General features: G+C 41.1%; 1 long non-coding RNA gene across 1 annotated transcript in view; it reads left to right on the top strand.

The window, feature by feature from the left end:
• LOC118167390 overlaps window positions 1-3453 on the top strand; it is a 4861-nt gene extending 1408 nt beyond the window's left edge. Inside the window, exon 3 of the long non-coding RNA XR_004751112.1 lies at window positions 3332-3453. This is a non-coding gene — a long non-coding RNA (uncharacterized LOC118167390). The remainder of the gene's footprint in view (window positions 1-3331) is intronic.
• Window positions 3454-5953: the final 2500 nt, after the last annotated feature.

The following is a 5953-nucleotide window of genomic DNA, read 5'->3' as shown; positions in this document are numbered from 1 at the left end:
TCTTTTTTTTTTTTTTTTTTTTTTTTTTTTGCTGCAGGGTACCCCCAACACAAAGTGATACCAGCTCCAGGTCTCCAGCTGCATGATCTATCTAGTGAGATGGCCTGAGACCAGTTTTGGTTCTTGACTTGACCCTGTCTCCAAGCAGTGCCCAGGGACAATATGTCCTTTTCAGCCACTCCTCAGCAACCAAAATGTCCTGTAGGGCTTTGTCTGCTGGCTTTTGCCCATGGCAGGAGGTGCACAGCCCTTGCCTTCCATGTGGTGGTAGCCTCTAAGAGAGGGGACATTACTGTCATCTCACCTAGTAAAAGGCAGGCTGGTTCCTGCAAAGTTTTCTGTCCAAGCAAGCACAAAGAGCTAACAAATAATACCAGAAACCAAGTAATTTATGTCAGTTTCTGCCATCACCATAATCAGGATAGTTGTAGTAGGCAAGGGCTGGGTCTTGTGGCTCTCCCCCTTGGAAGAAGTCAGGAAGTATCACCATGGAGTCTGTGGTAAATTTCAGAATTGAACTAAAAGTTCATAAAACACTTTGTTCCACTGTATTTTTTATTTATTTATTTTTAAATCTAGCCTATCTACCAAAGTTATATACATCAATGCAACCCCATTACTGGAGCACAAACCACTAGTAGTTTGATGTGTGTTTGATATCATAATTAGATGGACATCTGCTGATATATACTTTTTTTGTGTGTGTGTGTGTATGGAAGGGCCAATGCTCACTGAAATAGGTTGAAAGTCTCTTAATAATATCAATGGGCTTTGCCTGAGATCTGGAGTGAAAGTGTTTGATTGGGCATTAAATAATATAGGCTGTTCTATGACTGTTGCTACTGTATGCCCTCAGCCCAATCTCAACAGCAAGTGGATTTTGATCGAAACAACAGACACTGGCTGCTCTGAGATGGCTGATATCTGAGCCTTGAGAAGGTTTAGTCCCATTTTGGATTTTTGTGATAGCGCTCTGAAATCTGTCCAGTAAATTCAAACCATTCTGGAGAGACTTCAGAAAAATTTATACCAATATAATTTTATGCTTGTATGAATCATCTCAGTGTTTTGTCAAGTCTTAACTTAGTTTACATTTTAGTCGCTTACTGATACACCAATAAGAAAGAAATATCCTTAAAGAAAACAGCTGGTGACTCAAAAACAAATCCTGCTAATATTTCTCTCCCAATAAAATTGGTATCACTGATATGAAGGCAAAATCTTCACATTATATATATGATATACTATAATACATAATAGAGTATATATACACACACAAACCCATAATGCTTTAAGAGCTAGGATTTAGAAAATATATAGGGAAACAAAATTACATTCACTGCTGGGCTCTCAATTACCGAAATGTATCTAGACAAACTGGAAGGGCTTCAAGGAGAAGACATTGAAGTGATGGGGAATCCAGGGCAACTGAGTTATGAGGAAGTATTAAAACACCTAAAACCATGTCTAAGGATTCATGAAGAGGTGACTCAGGGCTTTGACTTGCATCAGCACTGGTCCCCTTTGCAGCTTGCTTAAGGAGGCAAATTGCGGCCAGGGTTGGTTTACACAGGGCTGTAAAGTGCAGCGGTGAAGCAACAGCAGGAGGAAATACAACTGCCCTGCAAATGGCTCAGTGAAATGCAGGTGAGGTGTTGTGTACTCGTGGTCACACAGACAGCTTCTGACAGAGCCAGGGATCCAGCCAGGCCCTGAGGTCCAGGGACATATCCAAACCAAAATGCTGCACAGGAGGCAAAATCACACACTGTTTGTCTTTGTCCTTTCGGACAGGCTGGTTGATCTAACAAAACTCTTTCCCTTAAAACATGAATTATTTCCTTTCAGATATTGTATTACAAATTAGGATATATTTTCTTATTAAAATCATATCCCTTATTTTAATCGGTTGGAAAATGAAGTTGACTCTGCAAGAACGCACACACACAAAAGACTTAAAGATCAAGATACTGACATTATATTGTCACTTTAGGTGTGAGAAAATCTGTTTCACAACTGGAGCTCCATTAATAAGATACTCAGACATTCATATCCAGGAATCTAAGATACAGTGCATGGATGCTCATCCAGGAACTGACCAATAAACCTGTATAAAGGTAATGGACTTAAGCTTGTGTATAAATTCTTACTGAATCAGACCACTAATTACTTCTTCTTCCACCATATTTGGAATTTCCTCATCTTGTTTTGAAAAAAAAAAAAAAAAAGTACTTATCCCACTTAAAACCATTTCCTTTTTCCTCTTTGCAAAGTGAAAAAACAGAGATGTGAATTAGTAAACATACAAGGGCTATACATCTGCTGCAACAAGTTATTGTTGGAAATCTTGAATCCTAATTAAGGGGAAGAAGAAAAGACGACCTTTGGAAAGTGATAATGTAATATTTTATGAATATAAACATTTGGAGAGCTGCAACTGCTTTTGTGTTTGAATTTATAACTGAAAGGTAAAATATTATTAATGTAAGTGAAACATGCTTCAAGCAAAGAATAAAGCAATGAATCATGTTAAATGAATTTTTAAAGAACGTGCAGGGGATATGTTCCTGAATGGTTAGTTTCTTGCAAACAGGCTGTTAGATTGAAACTGTATCTGTGGTTTGCCGTTTAATGAAAGAGCAAGATAAACTGGGGAGACTACGACAATAATGAAAAAACAGAAATTCATGAGACAGGTTTTGTGGAGCACTTCCTCAGGGAGAGGAAAAGCAGGAGGGATGGATTGCTAATGACTACAAGTAGTATATTTGATGGCATTACCAGGCAATGTAAATACAGCCTAATGGCCTCATCCTGCAACACCTCTTCAGAGGTGCTGAGTGACCAGCCTCAACATTGACAGCAGCCAGAAGAAGCCTAGAGTTTTTTGGGGATGAGACCTGACCTTCCCGGGAACAAAAAAAAAAAAAAAAAAAGCATAGGATCTGGTCTTTGGGACACAAAACTCCAGGAGTCGTCAGCCCCTACAAGTTTCTGCCCAGTGCAGCTTGAGCTTCATGGGCTTCATTATGAATTTCTGCATTAAAAGCTTGTATTCTTACAGTTAGTTAGGGATACATTCAGGTGCTTATGTCAGGTGGTTTCCAGCTGCCACTCCATAAGGGCACAAATTGCTTGTAGGGGACCTCTGTCACCTCTGCTGCCCTTGTACAGATGTGCTAGGAGTCCTCAGAGGTCCAGATGGCACTAAATACCTGTGGCTAGGCACCACCACTGCTCCCTTAGTTCCAATAGGGATATCTGGATGGATGAGGTAGGTTTTATTTTATTTTAATGATTCCTCTCTGATGTCCCCACTGCATTTATGCAGGTGAAATGTTGCTGGCTTAGAGCCCTGGAGGCTGGAATCATCCCCAGATGAGAGCTGGTTTGTACATAGCGACATACAGCAACTTTTATTGCAAGTCTAATGAGTCATAGAGACTGCAGCTCTATGAAGAAAAGAGTACCCGTGCTTACTGTTGTTGTCTGAAAACAAAACTGCCAATGTGCATTGCAAAAGAAGAGCAGTAGTTCTGGCACTAAAACATTATTATATAAAATTATTCTCTGCGGGTCTTGTGCCAAGTTCAGCTATTGTTTACGTGCATGCACTCCATTCAGTGGCTGGTGTTCTTCCCATGGACATGGGAGCACATTCCCTCTATCTGTTTTCCCTTCAGCTGCACTGCTCCTTCTCCAGGTATGGCAGCTTTAAGATACCAACAAAGTCCTTTTTAACCTGCCTGACCTTTAAGCACACGGCCCGTGAAAACATCACCTTCTTTATATCTACCGTACTCTGTATATCCAAGTACACGTTTGACATTTATGCTTTCCTGTGGCAGTAAATTTTCCTTCTGCTGATACTGAAGTAAATACTTTAATCAGAATAAATCTGACTCTTTAAATCAGCTAACTACATCTATGGTGAATTAATTACTAAAACCAGCTGTGCTTAAGGAGATTGAATGTTTCTACTATTTATTTAGAGCATGACTTTTTTCTACAGTTCCTCAAGAGATTTAATCTCTGTGCAAATGAATAATTCCAGTTCACTGCAGCAGCACTAGTGTGTGGGATAGGTGTTATTAGTTTGGACCCTAAAATTAATGTGAAAGTTATTGCAGCCAGTGAACATCTGTGCTGCCAAGGGAAAAAACAGACTGAGCAAGGCTGAAGGAAGTCATCTTTAACTCACGTTGTCTACAAAAATGCATCTTCCTCTGAGCAGGTGATGTTTCCTGAGCACAGAGCCCTGGGCATGGCTGTGCTGGAGGATCTCTCTCTGCTGCCTTCCTCCAGGCACCTCCAGGCAGGCCCTGGACTTAGCCCCAGGTCTGATCCCCTCCTAAGCACTCTGCAGATACAGCCATTGGGCCCAGACTGAAATCAATCAAAGCTTTCCTGCAATTTTTAATGGGAAATGTGTCAGGCCTCCATAACAACAATAGCTCATAATTAAAGACACTCTTTAAAACTTAATTTGGTTGAGAAAGGAAGCTTTTGCTGTTTGGAGGAAATGCCAATCCAAACCCTTTTTGTGCAAAGAGTCTTTAATAGTTTTCAAAACCTGCTGTAACTGTCTAGGATAACTCAGAAATCCAAACTTCTGAAGATCTCTTTTCTCCCATGCAGATGATCAAAGCAAACTCCCTCCTTTTCTGTTTTTCATGTGTTTCACAAATTTCTGTCAATTATACTGAAACTCAGGCAAGCCCTTTAGTTCATATTTTGTTATGAAAGAATGTATTTTTCATTTTTTCCAGAGTTTTCACAATATCTTTCCGCTAAATATGACTGCTGTTGCTCAGAAAGCAGTGAGTTCGGCCAAACCTCTTTAATAGATGAAAAATGTAATGGGAAATAAAACTAAGAGCTTCCCACACCCAGAGGGATTCCCATTATTTAGCCCTTTGTTTCTTTCTCAAAATACTTTAAAAGCAGAAGGGGCTGTGTCCAGACCAGCCCACCTCAGCACTGCCTGCAGCTTGGCATTGGGTTGTTTCCCAAAACACCACTGAACATCTAATTTGTGGTAGAAGCATCTTTCCGTCAGATCTCCCTTCTGGCTTGGTTAAAATGCTGATCCTGGATGGCAGGCTGTGCATCTGTGATGCCCTGCAGCCCCTCAAGGGTATAGGGGGCTGACATGGTGCGGCAGCGGTGGGATCCTACTGCCCCCATGCAGCACCAGTGCTGGGAAAGGCTGCCTTGGCTTTCCCAACTGGCATGTGCCCAATGCCTATCAAAATTTTAGGACATTCACCAGAAAGTTGGTATTCACCGTCCAGAAAAATGCTAAGTTTTCCAAGCCACTGTTTTTGGCAGCCACAGCTGAAAGGGACAGAATGAAAGAGAGAGTAAGGGGCCTTGGAGAGAAGGACAAAGGAGCTGGAGCCATGTAACATGCAAAGGGAATTTCCTCCACCAGAGATTGAGCCTCAGCTCAAATTTATTCTGCCCTAACATACAAATCAAGTGAAATAATAGGAAGGAAAGCAAGCATCGTGAGGATTTTCTCTTTAGCAGACTTCACATCAGAAAAGCAAGGTGTGTTTTAATGCACTCCAGGATGTCTCATGCTTGCTTCTGGTTAAGTCTGGAAGGTTTGGACCAACATGGCATCTCCGGAGGAGCGGTGTCTGTAGGAACTCCAAATGCCAGCTTCCCTATCCAAACCTGTGCAAATCTGATTTCTTCCTTCCAGAGCCAGTGACATGAGGTGTGTTTAAAATGGGCATCGTTCAACTGAAAGTGCTGGCCCTGTGGATTTCAGTGCTCTTGAAATCTGGTTGAAATTACACTTCCAGTGTGAAAGTACCATTTTTTCAGAATCCATGGAGATCATAAGCAATCCTTCACTCACTCTGCTGACAATCAAAAGAGAGAGAGAGAAAAAATATATATATAAAAAGATCAGAAGCTCACTAGATAAAGAACAGACCCTCTC

This window comes from Oxyura jamaicensis, chromosome 5 (assembly GCF_011077185.1).
Source record: "Oxyura jamaicensis isolate SHBP4307 breed ruddy duck chromosome 5, BPBGC_Ojam_1.0, whole genome shotgun sequence".
Classification (NCBI taxonomy): domain Eukaryota; kingdom Metazoa; phylum Chordata; class Aves; order Anseriformes; family Anatidae; genus Oxyura; species Oxyura jamaicensis.
Note: the sequence above shows the minus strand (reverse complement) of the source record. Positions and strands in the feature narration are given on the sequence as shown.